The sequence below is a fragment of the Lissotriton helveticus genome, chromosome 1_2, assembly GCF_964261635.1.
Source record: "Lissotriton helveticus chromosome 1_2, aLisHel1.1, whole genome shotgun sequence".
In the NCBI taxonomy this organism is placed as follows: domain Eukaryota; kingdom Metazoa; phylum Chordata; class Amphibia; order Caudata; family Salamandridae; genus Lissotriton; species Lissotriton helveticus.
The window spans coordinates 255,038,302-255,061,217 of NC_136058.1; the positions used below are offsets into that span (position 1 = coordinate 255,038,302).

Here is a 22,916-nt window from a genome sequence, read left to right on the forward strand (position 1 = left end):
ACACATCCTAATGAAGTGCAAGTGGGGCTTTTCACCCTGCCACCCATCCAGTCACACCTAAACCCCCATTGTGTGTGGCTATGTAGGAGGAATACACAAAGCCTAACTGTCACCCACATCCAGACTTGTGACCCAGAGACAGGCTGTAGGCACCAAATCGCTAAGGCATGAAAATGGCATGTTTCTAAAACTGGCATTTTTCAGATTTGCAGTTAAAATCCGACTTCACCATGAATTAAGATTCTAAATTCTGATTCCAGAGACACTAAACATGAAGGAGGTACCTATTCCCATTTGGAAATTACATCTATAAAATTTAATAAGGTATTTCCAATTTTATCCTATGGGGAAGGTAGGCCTTGCAGTAGTGAAAACAGATTGTAAGACCTTTTCACTACCAGGGCATGTAAAACTTAAGAGTACATATCCTACTTTTTTAATACACTGCACCCTACCACTGGGCTGTCCAGGGCCTACCCTAGGAATGACATATATGTATTATAATGAAAGGTGTGTCTTACTTTATCAGCTTGAAATGGCAGTTAAAAACAGCACACACAAGCTGCAATGGCAGCCCTGAACCGTGTTTAGAGTGCTATTAAAGTGGGTGGCACAATCAGTGCTGCAGGCCCACTAGTAGCATATAATTTACAGGTAATGCCAGTTTTCTAGGGATTTACAAGTTATAAAAAGATGCCAATTGGGTATATGCCAATGTTACCATGTTTTAGGAAATTAGTACAAAAAATGTAGCACTGGTCAGCAGTGATAATGTACGCAGAGTCCTAAGGGCAGCAAAAACAAAGTCAGAAAAAAAGGAGGTCTGAAGGCAAAAAGTTAGGGGGAAACAATGCCAAGGAAGAAGGTCTAACAGTCATTAATGCGACAGATATCCTTTCTGCCTTACAAAATACCATAGGCTATGATGGGGCGTTTCACAGTACAAATTGTGGTGCAAATTCAAGTTTAGACTGTGCTCATCCAATGAATCTTTAGTTCCAGTTGAGGCTGACAACTCAAACAATACATTTCAATAGTGTGAAGCACATTAGGCTTCACAAAGAAACAGAGATTATTAGATTTGCTAACCATTCACTAAGGTTTATTAAGGATTAACAAAGTCACAAAATCAAATTGGCAGTTTAGTTGTAATTCAATAGCAAATACACGAATACCTTAGTGAACGTATATGTTTCAAAGCATTTTAGATCATAAAAGCACAGACAAACTGTTATAAAGTTGTCTCAAATAACACAAAGGAAACTCAGGGCCATATTATCAAGGAAGCTGCGGTAGTTTATCGCCGCTTTACCGGCAGGAAACTGCCGATAGAGCGGCGATAATGGCCTTGATAATATGCGATTCGAATTTCAATCGATGCCCAGGTTAGATGTGTGAACATTTAACCTGGGCTTCGATTGAAATTCGAATCCCATATTATCAAGGCCATTGTCGCCGCTCTATCGGCAGTTTCCTGCCGGTAAAGCGGCGATAAACTACCGTAGCTTCTTTGATAATATGGCCCAAAATTTCTCAAGAAGGAGGCACCTTACACTGCTGAACTAGGGGAACATCTAGAAAACTGAAGAGAAGTTAGTATGAAGGTGTCAGCATTAAAGCCTCTAAAAGGCAGTAGTAAACATCTGCTAGCAATCAAATTGCAAAAAATGAATTTCTCTAACAGTTAGATGAAGCTTCTTCTAACAAAAAGGAAAAGGCATCTGGGTCTACATTGTATTCGTTTAAATCGTTCTTTCTGCCTCTCTCTACACCTATACATGATTTCCAGGAGGGGGACCATCCGGATTTGAGAAACAGAGAAACAAAACATGTTCATTAGTTTCACAAGCCTAAACACAACGGCAGCTTTTTGAATGTCCTTCAGACTCCGGTTAGCTGCAAAATAGTGAGATACATTCTCGACAGGTGCTCATCAACACAAACAATAAGAAGTGCATAAAATAAACATTCACATGGGAAAGAAAAATAATTGATACCTCGTTTGAAGGTGCTGCCTCAGCTCTTCTCTTGAAATGAAAAAAAGAAGATACACAACAAGAAAAAATATGGCAGTCTAACGTTGGCAGTTTTAAATGCAGCCTACCAGTGGCGTAGTTACACATTGTGCCACCCGTGGCGGTCCCTGCGTTTGCCACTCGGTGGCCACATGCAAGGGGGGTGGGGGGGGCTGCTGGTGAATTCCGCTATGGCAGCAGGCGCAGTTAAGAGTGGGGGTGGCGGCACAGCCCCCAAAACTTGTGAAGCCCGGGGAGGTCCATACTTCCTACTTGCTATACCACCGCAGCCTAAGTTAACTACAGTCAGTTCAAACATGAAAAATGCTCAGTAAATACAATTGTATGTTGCATGGTAATATGTACAAAATAGTGAAAAATCTCTTTCAGATACAATGCACTTGCAATAAGGCAGATGGGATTCCTGTGACCTTTGTGACAGAGCAGCCTGTCTGCCAAACTCTAAATCAGTTCCATGGACTTGCTTTACATTTTTGAACCATGCATATAAATAAATGTAGAGCATTGGCTGGTGCTTCCACCTTCAATGCTAAAATCTGTAACAATAGACAATGGAGCCCACAGGAATCCAACTCTCCTCCACCGGCTACCTCATAATCCTGCAGGACTGAGTATCGGGCAGGCCATTTAGCACGGTAACTAATGTGGGAAGCTAGGTAGTCACAGAAGAGCTACACTGCAACAAGGGAACAGCGAACCTATACAAAAACAAGTTTTTGTGATGCACCTCCCTCTTTATACAATATCCCTCCTCATTTGAAACAACAGAGCCTTATGCTTGCACTGTGTGCAACTCCACTGCCCCTGCCGTTCCTCTGGGGCGGTTAGAACAACCAAAATACACTTCATCAACTGTAGGTTGCACCACCTTATTAAGAAGTCCACAAAAATAACTGTACAAGTGTCCATCCACTGTTGAGAAAAGTCAAAATCCTTTATTCTTCTTTTCAATATCCATAAATTGTACACCCAACAGCCAAACAGCCAGCGCGTTTCGTTCTATACGAAGAACTTCATCAAGCCTGTAAAACACATTTAAAAATACATATATAATACATTATAAAGAAATACATATAAATAGATACACATTTAATTGGTTATACACCAGCAATTAATAACATTACTAAAAACAAGGGAGCCTGACTTATTACCGGCGAGTGAGATTAAATCCACTTTTCATATTTGACCCTCACAGATATTCACATATATTTACAAAGTTAGCACCAATCACTTTTTGTTTGTTTCACACTACTTGTGACTAGCCTACTTCTTACTTGTTGGTAGTGTCACAAAGTTACCCATTTATATACTAGGACCATGCCCTCTTTATAAATCCATCCTTACAAACAAAATGATTCTTAATGACATTATAGCATAATAATTGGACATGTTCCATCTCAAGCTAGAAAAAGTAAACATCATATATAGATATTGGAAGAGGAGATAGACATTTGTACTAGAAAAAAAAACATTTCCTAGTCACCCAAAACAAACTAAAACTATTAACCAAACCTTTGTAGATAGAAAGTAGACCTATTATTTCAATTCAACCCTCCATTGTATAGAGCAACATCATTGCACCTACCAAGTCAAGTCTTCAATTTCAAATTTCAACCCAAGCAAGCACAGGTAATCTTCCACTGTGGTTATTCACCGCAACGTGCCACCTTGGTTATGGTGACAGCAGGCAGAGACAGAATATGTCTCATGGGCCTGTAAAACAAACAAGCAATAAACAAAACGTCGAAGCAATGAATATACTTTGATATAGTGTTTGCAATAATTACAACAGGAAATATGGTCATACGCTTCATAGGGCTTATCAGGGTTCAAGGTTCCTGCATTTAATTTTATTAATACAATCACAACAAGCCCCATCCACACCGGCTTGTCCCCAAGCCCCAATATAATGAACATCCTTTTACCTATAAGAAATGCTTGATCAAACTACAGTCCACGCTCCAAAAGCATACAGTTTAAAAGGCTGATGTGTCTGAAGTAAAATTGTAAAGAACAAACAGTTACTACCGACATACTATATACGGTCTCTTCCTAACCTCAATTTGTCGTAATAGATTACAAATAGCCATAAGACATTAGAGCACCAATTATACTCGACTAATTACCGCATATGTATCCCCATTTGAAAAGAAACTGTATTTGAGTGGCTTTTACAGATAGCAAAATTGCCATCCCGCCCCCTAGGGTGCTTTTATTGCTACGCCAAGCAATCTAAACATGGCGCATATCCCAGATTCATTGATCATCTCATACGGCCACAAGCATACCCAGAGCCAATGATCCAATTATTATGGCCCCAATATGGTTTACGAACGTAGACGTATAAACAATTTGTGAATGTCACATAAAATGTTCAAGTCAATTTATAATGTCAGCCTCCCAAGATTTATTCAAAACCCGAGCACCAGGCCATTTGTAATGCTGGAACATGATATGATATGTTAACAATTAGTTAGCGACTGTTTTGCATCTAACCCGCAAGTCCAATCCTACTGGCACAGTCTCCATAAGTATCCACTCGGTTATGGACTCCCGCACTACATTAGTACACACCTTGTCAAAAAGTAGTTACGACGAATGAATTCCTATTAAAAAGTGTATACAAGTTGTCCCTACGTTCAGCGCTATTACCAGCCCTCCCCATGGCAAACACTCATTTAAGGCGCCGTGCAATCTGTTCCCGACACATGCTTTAAGTCTGATAATCCTAACAATTGCATCCCCAGTATGATAAGAAAGTTTGTAAATCTGTTTGAACCACACCCTCACCATAATATTTCTATCAAAACTACGTAGCTTGGAACTAATCCGGTATACACGAAAACCGCCCGGCCTTGTACCTCTTATTTAAGAGAACAGCTACGTCAGGAAGCGTCGACGTCAACTGACCTAACCACTTGTGAGACCACCCAAACAAAGGGAGAATAGATCTAAAGGCACAGGAAGAAACATATAATGCATATATTCCTAGGCATACAGCTTGAGAGAAACCTTGAGGGGTAAATAGCAGAAGCTCACCCTGCCATCCCTTCAGAACACGAACTTGGGAGTCTGTTCATCTTCACTGTGTACTACCTTTACCTGATTCATCTCCCCTTCTTTGCACACTCTTGCAAAATGGCCCTTTTTATTGCACTTAATGCAAGTAGAATTACGTGCGGTGCAATGAACACTGTTGGCAAGGTGATTGCTGCTCCCACATCTGAAACATTTCAACCCTTCCGTAATACTGATCGGTTTCTCACTTTTAATATCCTTAGACCTGATCTTGAGAACTTCCACATCTCTATAATCCTCAAGAACATTACCTTTAATTTTGTTCACACCACTGACAGGTTCTTTCGATTGATAAATTTCCAGAATACACTTCGCAGTGTGTTCGATGGATTGAGCCATGGTAATGGCTTCACTCAAAGAGGGATTTTTAGCAAGTAGTTTCTCTTTTATTCGAGGGTTGTGTGTACACCTCACCACTTGATCCCTGATAAGGGAGTCATTCAATTCTCCAAATTCTCAAAACTGAGTAAGACCCCAGAGTGCGGCTATATAATTGGTGACTGACTCATGCTTACCCTGAACACGTGAAAAAAACGTATGCCGCTCTAGGACCACATTAACTTTGTCCCCTAAGTGGGTTTCTAATTTCAACATGGTAATCCTAAAAACATCTAAGTCTATCTCATCATCCTCTAATTTTGGATCAGGAAGGATGTCATAAATTTTCCTTCCCTGAACTCGAACTCCTAGGTCATGGAGTAACACATGTTGTTTACGGACAGCCAGAAATTTTTCCCCCCCAATGGCAATGAGGTAGGAATCAAATAAATTGATCCAGTCTTTCCAGTGGAGATCTGGATCCCCGATTTCGTTGAAAAAGGAGGGGGGTTGGCTCATGGATGATGCCGCCATGAGAAAGGAAATACAGTGCTTTACTACAAATTACAATTGAGGCAGGAGGCCGAGAAATGTAGAATTTAACGTTAGCTCTGGAAACTCACAAAAGGTAACTTACTTAAATAAGCCTTACAAAAGTACATGCAATGCTGTAAAATGTGTCCACAATGCACGATAAGACTAAAAACTGGTACCCTTAAAGTTCAAAATCGCTCTGAAAATGTACAAGGGAACAACTGGACTGTAAAAAAATTACAGGGTACTTACAATCATCGAATGATAGAACTAACGCACCGTACTGTCACTGCAGAATGTACCTAGTGTACGAAATTGTCACCACTACCACCTGTAATTATAATTAGTCACAAATGCACAATATCACGTAATACTGAGTTTGTAAATACCACAGGAAAAAACATCCCCCACCCCGAAAAGTTAAAATACAGGCAGGAAAATAACCTGGGGGAAACTGATTACAGAATACTATAATGTACCTAATAAATATAGTAAAATACAGAGGCACACGTGTAAACACAGGAAGTATACCTGATTTCTGATTTTAAAAGGAGGGAAAGCAAGGGGTCAGCCTACATAAGAGCTAAAGATGGCACAAATGACTGTTAAATGCTATAAATTAGAAAATATTGACGCAGTGCAGAGTGAACCATGCAAACATTAAAACTACACCTTGAGGTTCCGTGGTTTTCGGGACCGGACTCCAATTTGTTTAAGTTGTTCGTGACGCCATTTTGTGTTGCCCTCACGTAGGCCTATGGAGGTAAACGAACGAACAAAGTTGCATGGGCTTCGTTGTTCATGTATGCATTAACAGGCCCTTTTCGACTTGCGAGTGAACTGCAAGATGCTGACCCCGTTACCTGAAACTGACCTTTCATGAAGCCAATTTTCCTAGTTAATCGTTGTCTAAGATTAGCAATCAATGTTCAGGATATCGTTAACTTTTATTTACTTGCACATATCTTATCCTACTCAACATCTGAATTGTTCCTTTCCTTACGACTTTTCATTACATGGGTAGTGCTTTCAATTATGGGTTTGTCTGGCTTGTGGAAATTGAATTTGGGACAGTCCTAATAATTAACTTGTGGGTTGGTACAATGTAAAGTGAGCTTTTTGGAATGTAATAATGTATGTGAAAATGTATTTCATTGGTCAGAATTTGCCGCAGTGGGTGTGCATTCGTAATTAATCGAAAACAGCATAAAAAGTGATGTCTTGCTCTATGAATTTGAGCAGTCTCCTGAGTAGTACACCGTGTTGTATTGCTTGGTTTACTGTTACTAGCTGCGGCTAATAAATTTGATCTCTGACGCCACCTAGAAGTATTCCGTGTCTCTGTATTCCAAGACAGGAGAACTCTAAGATTTAGGGTGTGTCCCTGGCACCGCTGGGTTCTAAGAAAACCCGGTTCTTCAGTTGGCGCCCAACGGTGGGGCGACTTCAGCAGTACCGGTCCAAGCCTGAGGATCGTGAGGAGCCATTTGAGGAAATTCTGGAGGAAGGCCGCCACTTCATCGACCCCTGCATGTCGACGTGGACCGAAAGTCTTTTCTGCGAGGCCTCCCGCTTTCCGACGGCTACGAAGGACTGCTGCCCTGACTGTCGCCCTGTCTTGGACCCTTGATTGATCCTTTTGTAAAGCGAGACGATAGACGGTCTTCTGGTGGCGTGACAGATACTTTGGTTAAGTATAAGTGGGTCGCTCCCACGACTTTGTTTTGGTTCTTGGTTTTGAATTGATTTTTGCAAAAATCGAAGCCTAGGGGCTCGTATATTTACGAGTGTATTGATAGTTGATAACCCCTTGAAGTTGGAAGCTAGACTAGTGAGCTATAAGATGCCTGGTCTTAGCAAATTTGGGAAATTGTTTAGTTGTGGTTGCAACAGGGATTCCCGATTGGAGGATTCGTGTCCGATACCTCCGGTTGGAACTCCGACTTATGAGCTCTATTCAAAACACAGATTGGGTCCTATCACTTATAATGAAGTGTGGGTCCGCTATACAAGGAAAGATGGTGTTTTACGATGGCCCCAACATGGTAGTTTCGAATTAAATATTTTAGATAATCTGGAAGTTGCGCTATTTAAGAACAAAGCCTGGCCGGCAATGTTTGACTCTTTCCGCCTCTGGCGAAAGGAAGCCAACCAGCGAGAAATTAAGCAAGCAAAGAGAGATAGGAAAGATAAGAATATGTCAGTACTACAAGCTGCTAGGCAGTTTAGGGAAGATGGAGAAGAGCGTGCGAGTGAAGTTTTAGATAGACAGCATTGCATGGCCATAGATAAATGTTATCCGCCCTTGCCCTCTTCTCCTCCGAAAGTAATTGAAGATCTTGAAAAAGATCCTTTGATTTCTCATTTACTGAGATCACCCCCCTCTATGTGCAGGGTGCTACTGTACCTCCATTACCCTCGGTTGTTGCACCCTTTGTTGTTCAACCTCCTGCTGTTGTTCAGCCACCCGGTGCTCCACAGATGGTTTTGCCTCCTACTGCGCAACCCACTCTAGGGTCGCCAGCTTTGCTACCAGTTTTGCCTCAAACTCCTTTGCCTTCTAATTCTGCATCTTCGACTCTTACTGTTCTTGTTCCTACACCTCTTTTGCCTCCAAATACTTATTCTCCTGTTCTTATGTCTGCTTCTTCTCCTTCTGCTCGAAAACGAATGACAGATTGTTGCTAATCTGTTGTCTCCATTGTTTGGGTCACTGAGTATGACCCCTGTTTCGGAACGTAAGCAGAGTCGTAGTCAGCTTCCTGGTCCCGAGGAACGGGCAGTGTTGGATCTTTTGGCTCGTAGATGGATTTTAAATGTTTCCAGGTATAATTTAAAAGCAGTTATGGATGTTTTCTTTCAGTGGGATCCGCCGAAGCAAAGGTATGTTTTTGATGTAATGTGTACTTTTCTCCGTCAGGAATGGGAAGATAATGAGTTGGGTCCAATTCCACAGGAAGTGCTTGATGTTCAGTCCGAATTTGCTAAAGGGACGATAGTGGAGTCTGATGTTGAGGAAGCCGTAGAGACGATACTTGTTTTTAGGTCTAGGCTTCCGCCTCAGACATTGTACGAACCTGATTCCTCTGTTAGGAGGAAAGTGAAGCAGTATCCTATGAGAGAGGTTCCTCCAGTATGGAGAGAGGAAGTTGTTGCTAATGTAATCAGGGTATTCAGGGTGTACCGGCACATTTTCAGCGAGTGTGGGTACATGTTCCTTGGAAGAAAGCAGAGGTCTTGGCTCTTAAGCAGACCTTGCCTGATCCCCGTAAGAATCCTGCCGGTTATTACAAGGAGTTGTCTCAGACAGTTGAAGCGTGTATTATGAATTTAGCTGACATAGATATGTTAATGGGTAATGTAGTTCCTCAACCTTTGTGTGCGAAGATTCGTCATGAGAATAATGCGCAAGAATTAGGAGATACGTGGGCTAATATTGTTGCTGCAGATGGTCGGCAGGTAGGAGGTGCCAAACCTGAGCCCTTAGTTGCAGAATTACCTGGTATGATTATTAATTTAATGAAAACTATGATGCCTCCTTTACGAGTGAATTGGGACAAGTTAGCAGCATGCAAGCAAAAGAAAGATGAGAGTGTGTCTGATTTCTTCACGAGGTTTGAGGAAACGTTTATCGATCATAGTGGTCAGGACATGAGTACGGAAGGTGGTCAAAGGTTGTTTGTGGACACATTTGTCTTTAATTTGCTTCCTGAACTTTCTAATAAGTTAAAGGACTCTGAGTTCATGGGCTGTTTCTTCGTCAGCCCAGATATTGGCTACTGCACAATATTATGAGAATAGGGATAAAGATGAGAAGGATAAAATAGAGAAGAAGACTAAAGAATTAAAGACGAAAGTTCTTTTACAGCAAGCTTATCCGCCTCGTCAGAATCAGCCTCCGTTTCAGCAACCTCCACAGTTTCAGAGATTGTTACAGAAGCCTGAGCCTTATGCTCCGCTATTCTTTCCTGGACCTAATCAGTGTGCTTACTGTAGAGAGGAAAGGCCATTTTAAGAATAGTTGCCCGGCTTTGTCACAGTGTGCGAATGGTGTATCTGGTCAAAGAGGTCGTGGTGGTTTCCAGCAAGCTCCTAGGGGTAGGGGACATAGTGTGTTAGCCCAGAGTGAGTGTTCCTCTTCCCTACAGAATTCTGTGAATTATTTTGACAGACAGAATGTTCCGACCGTTCAGTCTGCCCAGTACTACGTTGAGGATTATTATGTCGAGAGTGAGAGTACTGGTTATAATGATAGTTAGGACAGCCATGGGCAAAGAGAGGGAGTAGTGTCAGTTCCAGTAGACCAGAGTGGACCTTATGTTGAAGTGATTACATCAGGTGTGGTAGAACCTTTTCTTTTGGATACTGGTGCGACAAAGAGTTCTATTATGCACTCTAAACTTCCCAGCGCACCTTTGTCTGGCTTGACCAATGTTTCAGTAGGATTTTCAGGCGCCCCAGTTTGTAACCCGGTTTCTAGTCCTTTGTCCCTTTCTATTGGTCCTTGTGAATTGGAAGCTCCCCTTATTCTAACGACTGGTTGTGGTGAGAATCTATTGGGTTTGGACTTGTTGAAAAGATTGCATGCGACATTACATTGCTCTCCTGCGGGAGTACATCTTACCTTGGGTAAGAAAGAGATTTCTCCGATGTATTTGTCTAAAGATTGCCTTCCACTGGAATTGCCTTCTCTTCCTGATACACTTTGGGCTACAGGTCCCAATGATGTTGGTCTCTTGCAGATTCCACCCTATGTTGTTACCCTCAAGTCGAATGCTAGGCTACCTCGTATTCCCCAATATAAAATATCGAGCGATGGTGAGAGAGCTCTTCTAGCGATTGTCTATGATTTGGTTGAGAAGGGTGTAGTTGAAGAAACGAGAGGTAATGTGTGTAACAGTCCTGTTTGACCTGTCCTTAAGCGTACTGATGCTTCTCAGCCACCTGTGTATCGGTTTGTGATTGATCCTCGAAAAGTGAACAAAATTGTTGTGCCACAGTTTCCTGTTGTCCTTGATATCACTGCTTTGTTGACTCTGATTCCTGCTTCAGCAGCCTGGTTTTCAGTTTTCGACTTGAAGAATGCTTTCTTCAGTATTCCGATTGCCGAGGAGAGTAGAGATATTTTCGGCTTCTCTTTAGGAGGCCGAAGCTTCCGGTTTAAGAGAGCTCCTCAAGGTTATTGTGAAAGTCCCTCCATCTATAGTCAGGCGTTGAAATCTCAGCTTGATGATTTTGTGTTGCCTACTGGTGCTACTCTTATCCAGTACGTTGATGATTTGCTGGTTACTGCTGATGATGAAGAGATTTGTAAAAAGGCTACTCTTTCTTTGTTACGACATTTGTCTGACCTTCATCATAAAGTGTCACCTTCCAAGTTACAGTATTGTCGACAAGAGGTAACCTACTTAGGTCATCTCTTGTCGAAGGAGGGAAGAAGATTGACCCCAGAATGAATTCAAGCGATTGCGCAAAGGAGTGTGCCATCCACACAGAGAGAAGTACATGCTTTTTTAGGTATCACTTCGTATTGTAGGCAGTGGATTCCGAATTTCTCATTGCTAGCGAAACCTCTGTTAGCACTGACTCTTAAAGATACTCCGTATCCTCTCCCTTGGTCTGATGAATGTCAGAAAAGTTTTTCTGAATTACGTGATGCATTGTGTTCGGCTCCGTTATTGGGTACTCCGGACTACAGTAAACCTTTCACATTGTATTTTCACAAGAAAGAAGGTTGGGCATTGTCAGTGTTGACGCAACAATTTGGAGACAAGCAACGCCCATGTGCGTATTTTTCAGCGACGTTAGATCCGGTAGCTAAAGCGTTGCCGAGTTGTTTGAGAGCTACAGCGGCAGCAGCTGTTTCTATCCGACAGTCTGCTGGTTTGGTATTGGATAATACGCTGATTGTGATGGTCCCACATGCAGTGGATACTTTATTGAATAGGACTAAGACTCAGCACCTTACTAGTGCACGTCTGTCAGGATATGAGTTGACTCTTTTGGCTAGCCATGTGCACATTAAAAGATGTAGTGTGTTGAATCCAGCTACGTTGTTGCCGATTTCTGTAGAGACAGATGTTCAGGAACAGCATGATTGTGTTCTCCGGACAGAGGAGGAAACGAAGGCTAGAGTTGATTTAAAAGATACTCCTCTCACGAATGTTGATGGTACCTTATGGGTAGATGGCTTGTGTTTCAAGCTTCCGAATGGTGAGACGACTGCGGCATATGCTTTCACAACTTTACATACAGTTGTTGAAACAGCACGCATAGCACAGAATTCTGCGCAAGCAGCAGAGTTGATTGCATTGACTAGAGCGTGTGTATTGTCAGAGGGAAAGCGAGTGAATGTTTATACTGATAGCCAGTATGGTGTTGTCCACAGTTTTGGGCGTTTGTGGAGAGAGAGAGAATTTCTTACTTCCCATGGTACGAAAATACAGCATGGGCAGTTAGTGAATGAACTTCTGGAATCACTTACTCTCCCAAAGCAGATTGCAATTGTGAAGTGTAGTGCCCATAAGAAAGTTGTGGATGATGTAGGTCGAGGAAATGTGTTTGCGGATGAAGTTGCGAAGGAAACGTCGAAAGACATGATGAGCCGTATGTATGTCGCAGGCCCTGCTAATTGGGTTATGGCTGGTGGAATGGGTGAAGACACAATAGAGAGTGTGAAGTTGATTCAGGCTGAAGCTACAGAAAAAGAAGTGAGTACGTGGAGAGAAAGTACGGGTATGTTGGATCCGACGGGTTGTTGGGTTGAGTTGACGGAACACCAGCGATGGTTGTTGCCTGATGCTTATGTGTTCCCAGTGGTTACTATGGCTCATGGAATGGCTCACATTAGCTCGAAAGGGATATGCAAGTTGTTGGCTCCAGTATGGCAGAATGCTGGAATTCTTAAATGTGCTGAGAATGTGTGGAAACATTGTATGATTTGTTTGAAGTACAATCCTGGAAAGGGAACTCCAACTCCAGCTGGTCATTTTGCTCCTCCGACGTATCCGTTTGAGGTGATACAGCTAGATTATATTCACATGGAGAGATGTAATAATTTTATCCAAGATAGCAGAGAATTGTTGTGCAAACTGGAGGATTTCCAATGGGAACCAGATACTCTCACATTCATAACTATGGATGTCGAGAGTTTATACACCTGTATAGAAATTGAGCAGGGGACTCGGGCACTAACCTACTATCTGTATAAAAGAAACGCAAGCCATCTACAGCACTCTGAGATGCTTATACAAATGGCCAAATTGGTACTGACACAGAATGCGTTCCTACATAAAAACAAATGGTTCCTACAGCTGCAAGGTACATCTATGGGTTCACGGATGGCACCATCGTATGCGAACCTCTTTATGGGGTTATATGAACTGGAACATGCTTGGGGACCAGACGCAGGACCATGGCTTGATAATATCCTCTTTTACGTCAGATATATTGACGACATTCTGTTGATATGGAAGGGTAGTGAAACAACATTCACAGAATATTTCAACTATTTAAATGACAATACCTTTAATGTGAAACTAACCACTAGTAGTTCTAGGTCTGAAATTGTGTATTTAGATCTGAAATTATATGTGGTTGGAAATAAAATCCATAGTGACATGCATAAAAAGCAAACAGCGTGCAACAGTGTACTGCACGCTGACAGTTGCCATTCAAACGCTACCATCTCGGCCATTCCATATGGTGAAATGGTTCGTGCGCGACGAAATTGCAGTCAGGAGGATAATTTCAGTAAAACTCTAAAAACCATACAAAGCAATTTTAAAACAAGAGGGTATTCAGAAACATGCCTAAATGCTGCAGAAAGGAGAGCCAAAAAACTGAAGCGATCTGAGACGTTGGTACCCAAGCAAAATAGGAAGCCAGATGAATTAACGCAGGTTGCATTCATAACAGAATATGGTATGTTTAGCGGCCACATTTATAACATCTTGAGACGACACTGGGGCATACTACAAGATAGTTCTGTCCCAGGGAGTGCCATTTCTGCACGACCAAAAGTTGTCTACCGCACAGGCAAAACTATCAGAAACATACTATGTCCCAGTTATATAGAAGAAAGGAAATCCAATCCAAATGCATGGCTGCCGATTGGAGGGATGGGCTTCCATACATGTGGAAATTGTAATGTCTGCCAATTTGGCATGAACAGATGTACAGAGTTTCAATATAATCGGTCAAAAAACTACCATATACTTTCCTTCATGAATTGTAATACCACCTTCTGCATATATGTGCTGAAATGCTTCTGTGGGAAGATATATGTGGGAAGTAGTAGTAGACTACTCAAAATAAGAATCCAAGAACATGTTAGGGACATCAAAAAAAGAGATGAACGCTCCCCAGTAGCACAACACATAGCGGAGACACATCCATCACAGACTAATATCCAATTTCATGCAATAGATCATATTCGTGTTGGAAATAGAGGAGGAGATAGAACAGTGAGATTACGGCAAACAGAGGCAAAATGGATATGCCGTCTGAGGGCCGTGTCTGAGGGACTCAATTTCACAAATGAATTCAATCATTTTCTTTAACCCTCCACAAAAATGCTCAATTATTTCAGGTCTGCTAACTTAACATCTTATCCGATATACCTATAACTCTGATATACCTCAAAGATGGCAAAATGAATGGTAGTAGTGAGCCACACAATAACAAACTGTTAATATATAAACCTGCAATATGGAGACTCAATATAATAGCAAATCCCACCCATTATAATTCAGGATTGGTCTCTAAGTAATGACTGCTGTCCCACACATCTCACACTGTATGTGTTTACATGCAGTGATGACATGCCAGGTTACAAGTGAATATGTTCTGTATAACTGGTAGTGAATAAAATCGTTAATATCATTTTGATCTCTTGCTGTTCTATGTTGAATCACATGTGACAGCGGTATTGCCAAACTACATGATACTGTTAGGTGCAATACAGATATTTAAGAAGACAAACATGTGATTGAATTAACCTCAATATTAAATTTTTTAAGTACAAAAGCTGTAACATTATTGATTAGAGGCATCTAGTTGGGTGGTCTATTTGGGATGATAATAATAGTAATAAGTCAACCTGGATTATTATTTTCAACTAGTTCCAATTAAACACAATATGTTACATTATTTGTGTATATATACTAGAATATGAGGACACATGTAACTATCGCGGTAATAACAATCATTTATAATCGTTATGGCGGAAGTATTGACGAGTATAGTCTTCAATGCACATTCAGCAATGGCGCCGGTTCATATTGTGAGTTGCGAGCCAATGCGAAGCATTCAAGTATAGAAACTGCATTTCCCATCAGCATTGTATGCTGGGACCGCAATAACTATCACGTGAGAATAAATGGAAAAATAAATATAAAAATGGTGATAGTCGCATTCTAACCATATATGCACGAGCGGGTAATTAATACATGGTGCTTTACAATGATGCCACATCCGAGTTTCGGATTAATATAAAGGTTGTAACTATGTGGACTACATCCCCCATCAGTATGGTATGCTGGGGACGCGGCAATAACGGGTGGTTGACTACTACAACTCCCAGGTGCCTGTGAGCGTCATGACGTGTGAGGTGACATTCACACGCGGTAAAATGCAATTATGCTCAGCTGTTTGAATTTTAGAGTTAACGTGATGCGAGGCTATGAGTATTTAAAGGCACTGCCATTTGTCCTCTTCCATCCACTGGGAAGGGACGATGCACGCTAATCCGGCAGCACGGTAAAAGTAAGTACAGAGCCAGCCTTGGATAATTCTCGTGGGTGTTAGTAGCTGTTACACTTGGGTGACGCGGACGCCGCTAGCCCGAAGTTCTGTCAATCTGGGACGCTCTCGTGGTGGGTTGTGGAGTCTATGCACGCATAATGTGGAGGGCGCCCGGGGTTGTGTTGTATAAAACTAAGCACAGTGTCAGTCTTCGGTACTCTTTGTGGGAGTTGGGAGCTGTCACACTTGGTTGTATGCGGTCGCCGCTAGCCCGAAACTTTGTTACTCTGGGACGCTTCCGTGGTGGCCTATGGAGTCCATGTATGAATAATCTGGAAGGCGCCCTGGGTTTTGTTAAATAAAACCAAGAAGCATGTCTTTCTGCTTCTAATATGTCGTCATCAGTCGGGTAAAATTTATCTAAATATAGAGACGAAACCGGTTACCGTTTTTCTCTCAGAAGGGAAAGGGGTAAATTAACATCGTTGTCCATGACTTTACCATTTCTCATATGAAGTGGATATAATTATGAAAATTAAACTGTGTTTTTTCTAAACATTCTTAAATATTATAATATATGATACACGTAATTGGACTAGAGCCAAAGTATTTAGACTATCCCATGCTAAGAACTAAAACCTACCTGGGACAAGGAATAATCAAAATGCTTGTCATAAACATTTAAGAACTGTTTTGTCTTTAAAATAATTATTATTTAACAGCAAAATGTGAACATTAGATTCTATAATCATAATGCCTAAGAACCAACTGTTGATAATTAAATAGGGGTGGTTGGTTGGTATAACATCATACTAGAATAAATCCTCATAAAAATAGGAGATTGAAGAATATGGAACCATTATAATAAGTATTTTAATAGGCTCTTTGAATCAGTTGCAATATTAGATCACTATGTCAAAGTAGGGCCATGGAACTCCCAAAAAAATAGGAGACTGTATAATGTGAAATCATTACAATGAGTGTCTAAATTTTGACTCTTGCATGTTATTTTAGATGCCTAATACTTATTGAAGAATTTCTGATGGTCCCGTAATTACAACTATTGAACTCGTAGGACAAAAAACGAGAGACGCTACGTTGAATATATCAGATTACTCCTGATATTGTAAGTAAAATTCTGTGGGTGTTTAAAACTCCCTTCTATGATGACACACTATACATGCTAAGTTGGTATTAAAGTGAATTGTATACTTTTAGATCCCGGTGACACAGATGGGAATACCGCTAAATGCTGTACATTAGAGGAAAACTGAGAAGTTAAATCAAAAACAAAAGGAATTGGAAGAAGGGATTCTTGATTGTAAGTGCTAGTCAAATCTATGAACTCTAAGTATATCATCTGTATGTAGCCATAGGAACTTAATGTATATATTTGATACCCTATAGGTGTTCATATTGACGTATCTTGGTTCAAAAGACGCAAGCTTTATTTTTCACAGCTCAACCGACCTTAGAGGTATGCAAAATGCTTTATTCCAAAAAGAAAATGGTTCCGAAATGAGATATGAGGAGTATGACGCTATAGAAATGTAATTGTAACATACCAAGGAGTTAGGTAGCTCTATTGTCCCAGTGTGCAATACTGAATACATACTGGGTACTATATGACATCTCTGGATAAAAAGGGGATATAATTAATAGCATTTTTTAGAGAAGTAAAACTAGATGAGTTTTGAAGTTAATCTCCTCCCTGTGTTAGCTTCACACTCGAATACTGTGAAAAGGCAATTTTTATAAATAATGTATTGGTGATACGATCTAACGCTTTCCAAATGTATGCAGTGGAATGATGCAAAACTGAAATATATTTAATATAATCATGTACAGATGTCAACTGATATAATGATGACTTCTGATATATAATAGCTAATGGTTAACTGTACTAGGCTTAGTGCAAACTACCATTTTTTAGACTAAAAGAAACCTTTTTTATGATGTATATAAGGTTTGTTTGTCTTTTTATGTCTTGTGTAAATATTTCCTATTTGTAATTTTGTGTTTTATGTACAATTGCTTCTAGCCCTGAAGAAGTCACAGTGGTGACGAAACGCGTTGGCTGCTAGCAATTTCTTGAATCCTCACCATGCTTGTCTTTGAATAAAAAGCCCTACTTCATAACTGTCAAGACTTGGACCTTACTTCTTCTTGGAAAGCGCTAACATTGTACATTTGTAAATACTATTGCATACTCTAGCAAGAAATATAATGTATGTATAATTTCCCTTGTGCGGGTCTTTTTGCTATTAATAATTTGAAGTATGTCCTTGTGGTTGTTTGCGCCTTTTTCAGATGGATAGAGGCTTACCCCCTAAAGGATAATACTGCCTTGTCTACAGCCAAGGTTTTGCTCAAAGAGTATTTCCCTAGATATGGTTTGCCGAGAATTGTATGGAGCGACAATGGGAGTGAATTTGTGGGTCAAATCATGAAGAAAGTATGTGCTGGTTTGGGAATAAAACAGAAATTTCACGCTGCGAATCATCTCCAGTCAGCTGGGCTTGTTGAGTGCTATAATGGCACGTTAAAGCTGAAACTAGCTAAGATTCAAGCGAGCACTGGTCTTACATGGCCAGATGCCTTGCCGTTGGCTCTTTTGTCAACAAGGACGACAGTGCATTCTCGTGTGGGACTTAGCCCATACGAAATAGTTTTTGGTTCTCCAGCGAATGTTTGGGGTGTGCCTCGTCCTAAGAAATATAGTGAGATTGAGTACCGTATGTTGGTGGATTACTTACATGACTTGACTGCTAAATTACGTGTTCTCCACCAACAGGTCTATGACAGTTTGCCGACAGCTACTGCAGATCCAGGCCATCCGATTCAATCTGGTGATTTTGTCTTAACGAAGAATTTCCAACGAACTAACAATTTGGAACCAAGATGGACTGGACCACATTTGGTCCTTTTGGCCACTAGAACTGCTGTTAGGGTAGCTGGTAAAAAAAACTGGGTGCATGCCACCCATTGCAAAAGAGTTCCTTTGCCCTTACCGTATGATAAGTGGGTGAGGGATGGTATAGCCGACTCGGAATGTGAAAGAATTCCTAGATTTGTACCTTTTAGTGATGCACATTTGACATGGACTCGAGGATGATGACATTCTGCAAGCTGCTGTGCCTTCCCATTTGAGACTCGACACAACGAATCTGGAAATCCTTTTTCAAGAGCAAACTGTGCCTGGGAAAGAGCGCTACAATTTAAGACCGAGAAAGACTGAACCTATGGAAAAATAAAGATTGATTTTTTTTAATGTAGTGAATTACACCTTGTCAGATCAAGAGACTTTTTTTTCTTTTTCTTTTTCGAGTCACCATCCGGACTCAGCTGCAGGGTCGCGGTACAGCCTTAAAGGGTGAGCCGCGTATTGACATAAGGTCTGTGGTTCATGGTCGTTAGTACGATCTGGACGCACACTTAAGTGAAGAAGGTAATAGCCATGAGCAGCACGTTAGAGGATGGAGTCTTTTGAGTCTGATAAGGGTATTAAGAGAATCAATTCTAAAATGAAAATGTGTACATTGGTCCGTAGCAAATGTTTTTTAATATTGTGTTTTCTAATGCTTTTGAATATTACGTTGGCTTGTGTGGGTTGGATTGTTTATGTTACACAGCAGACGCTTGCATCTACTTCCCAACCTACTCTTTCTTTTTCTACTGTTTCCCCACATGACTTTCACACGTTGCCTGAACATGAACAGACACGAAGATCAGAATTTGTGAACAATTCGTTTATACAGATGTTGCATCAGCATCAGCTGGTTGTAAATACCACAAATTGTTGGGTGTGTGGTCTTATGCCGCATACGACAGATAAGGGAATGCCATATTTAGTTTTGCCTTTTTCGCCTAATGGGTCAGTATGGACACTCCAAGCAATGTTTATCTATGCGAATGAAGCATCTCCTGTACGTTCCGTCAAAGATAATGCGAGTAAAAATGCCTTGATACAGGGAATAGTAGATATGATCAGAGATATTGATGCATATAATGCTATCCCTAAAGATGAGGTACGAGCATATGTTGGTTGGAACAAGACTGGATATAGCATTAGCCTGACAGAGAAAGAGAGACAGAAAAGGTCTCCTCCTATTTGGATTGTACCCCACCGAGGACATTTTTGTCTGCAAGGTAATGGTCAGAATCCGAGAGCTCAGCTTGGTAAGAGTGTGTGTGTTCACACCTATGTCTATACGTCCCAGAAATCTCCACCGTTCGTGCCAGCTAAAGGCACGTATTTTATTTGTTACGACAGAGCATATACATGGTTGCCTTCTGATTTTTCAGGCACATGTTATGTGGCATTTTTGCTTCCCCCTACGTATACAGCTGCTTTCAATTACCATAAGACAAGATATGGTAGAGGTGTTATCGATGCAAAAGATACTGTCGCACAAGAAGTTGGAGACTTCTTTAAGGGTTTTCTGCCCTTTTGGGGTCCTATGGCTAATAGTAGGAATATTCGTCAGCTTACGAGAGTGGTCGAGGCCACGATAAATGAGACTGCAGGTGCCCTTAGCAATATTACAGCTGAGCTTCAAGCAGATCGTCTTATGACATTACAAAACCGTTTTCTTTTAGATATTATACTCGCAGATAGAGGTGGAGTATGTAAATTGATCGGGTCTAGTTGCTGCGTTTTCATACCAGATAATGCCCCAACAGTGTACCAAGCCATCTTGAAGTTGCATAAGTTTGCTGAGTCTATACATGTAGACGAAGGGAACTGGTCGTTGATAGAATGGTTTTGGGAATTGCTGTCCAAATGGGGATGGAAGATTCTGATGTTCCTTGGTATGGCTTTATCTATCCTTTTCTCGTGTTGTTTATGCATCCAGTGTGGTCCCGCCATTTGTGGCCTTTGTGCTACGATCTGTGTGAGAAGACCCGTCCCGAGAGAAGCGAAAGATAATAAGATGATGTTACAGCAACACCTTGATGACCTGATGAGAATAGATATAGACCTGGATTCAGATTGACGTGAGTTTAGGTCATTGCCTACGTAATGGCAAAAGGAGGGTCTGAGGTTCCGTGGTTTTCGGGACCGGACTCCATTTTGTTTAAGCTGTTCGTGACGCCATTTTGTGTTGCCCTCACGTAGGCCTATGGAGGTAAACGAACGAACAAAGTTGCATGGGCTTCGTTGTTCATGTATGCATTAACAGGCCCTTTTCGACTTGCGAGTGAATTGCAAGATGCTGACCCCGTTACCTGAAACTGACCTTTCACGAAGCCAATTTTCCTAGTTGATCGTTGTCTGAGATTACCAATCAATGTTCAGGATATCGTTAACTTTTAGTTTCTTGCACATATCTTATCCTACTCAACATCTGAATTGTTCCTTTCCTTACGACTTTTCATTACATGGGTAGTGCTTTAAATTATGGGTTTGTCCGGCTTGTGGAAATTGAATTTGGGACAGTCCTAATAATTAACTTGTGGGTTGGTACAATGTAAAGTGAGCTTTTTGGAATGTAATAATGTATGTGAAAATGTATTTCATTGGTCAGAATTTGCCGCAGTGGGTGTGCATTCGTAATTAATCGAAAACAGCATAAAAAGTGATGTCTTGCTCTATGAATTTGAGCAGTCTCCTGAGTTGTACACCGTGTTGTATTGCTTGGTTTACTGTTACTAGCTGCAGCTAATAAATTTGATCTCTGACGCCACCTAGAAGTATTCCGTGTCTCTGTATTCCAAGACAGGAAAACTCGAAGACTTCGGGTGTGTCCCTGGCACCGCTGGGTTCTAAGAAAACCCGGTTCTTCAGTTGGCGCCCAACGGTGGGGCGACTTCAGCAGTACCGGTCCAAGCCTGAGGATCGTGAGGAGCCATTTGAGGAAATTCTGGAGGAAGGCCGCCACTTCATCGACCCCTGCATGTCGACGTGGACCGAAAGTCTTTTCTGCGAGGCCTCCCGCTTTCCGACGGCTACGAAGGACTGCTGCCCTGACTGTCGCCCTGTCTTGGACCCTTGATTGATCCTTTTGTAAAGCGAGACGATAGACGGTCTTCTGGTGGCGTGACAGATACTTTGGTTAAGTATAAGTGGGTCGCTCCCACGACTTTGTTTTGGTTCTTGGTTATGAATTGATTTTTGCAAAAATCGAAGCCTAGGGGCTCGTATATTTACGAGTGTATCGATAGTTGATAACCCCTTGAAGTTGGAAGCTAGACTAGTGAGCTATAAGATGCCTGGTCTTAGCAAATTTGGGAAATGGTTTAGTTGTGGTTGCAACAGGGATTCCCGATTGGAGGATTCGTGTCCGATACCTCCGGTTGGAACGCCACCTAGAAGTATTCCGTGTCTCTGTATTCCAAGACAGGAGAACTCGAAGACTTCTGGTGTGTCCCTGGCACCGCTGGGTTCTAAAAAAAAACGGTTCTTCAACCTCGAACACTTTGTTTTATCCCCTAAAAACACAAGAGATCTAAAGAGGAATACAATTTAAAATGAATCTGTTCTTTAATAACAATAAACGTCTAGGAAGTGGGGAGTAAGTAAATTTTGTCCAGAAGGCTGTTGTAAGGGAAGAGGGTGAAACAAAACAAAAAAGGACAGTCTTAATGAGGCTAAAACCAGGTCTAGGAAGGCGTAAATGATTGTACAGTCTTACTGTAGGAACAGACAGTCTCAAAATGTCCCCTTCTTCAAAAGGAATCGTTTCACAAGTAATCTGGTAGCTGCTGACTCAATCAACACCGATTGACACATCCGGCAACGTCCAGGAACTGAATTGCTGCCGGTAAATGATGAAATACTGATGAGCAGTGTATGGCGGTCCTGAAGGGGCTGGTGCGCCGGGGGCGGTGGGTGGACGCCGCCCTCAATAAACCCAGGAGAATTACGTTAATGGCGGCCCTGAGGGAAAAGTGCGCCGGAACTCACGCCTCCTTCGTCACTGCAGAGGCTTAGTGACAGGATTTCCAGGCGGTGCTGCTGCGCAGGCCCGAAAAGCAACACGGAACAGCAGGGGAGAAGTGTCTCTGTACAGCGCCTGCCCCAGCTGACAGGACCTCCACCGGCAGAGCTGCAGCTGTGCAGATCCGACGGGTACGAGGAACACTGCAGAGATGGCGGGAAAGTGTCCCAACAAAACGCCTGCCTCAGCCCGTCTCCTACCAGACCGGATTTACAGGGGAAAGGCAGCAGCTGTTTTAGTTCAAATAAATCACAATCGGAGGTTG

General features: G+C 41.6%; 1 long non-coding RNA gene across 1 annotated transcript in view; it reads right to left on the reverse strand.

Annotated features, from left to right (window-relative positions):
* Positions 1–1,920: 1,920 nt before the first annotated feature.
* Positions 1,921–22,916, reverse strand: part of LOC144807841 (uncharacterized) — a 130,304-nt gene continuing 109,308 nt past the window's right edge. Inside the window, exons 2-3 of the long non-coding RNA XR_013606467.1 lie at positions 3,622–3,749; positions 1,921–3,058 (exon numbers count right to left, since the gene is read on the reverse strand). This is a non-coding gene — a long non-coding RNA (uncharacterized LOC144807841). The remainder of the gene's footprint in view (positions 3,059–3,621; positions 3,750–22,916) is intronic.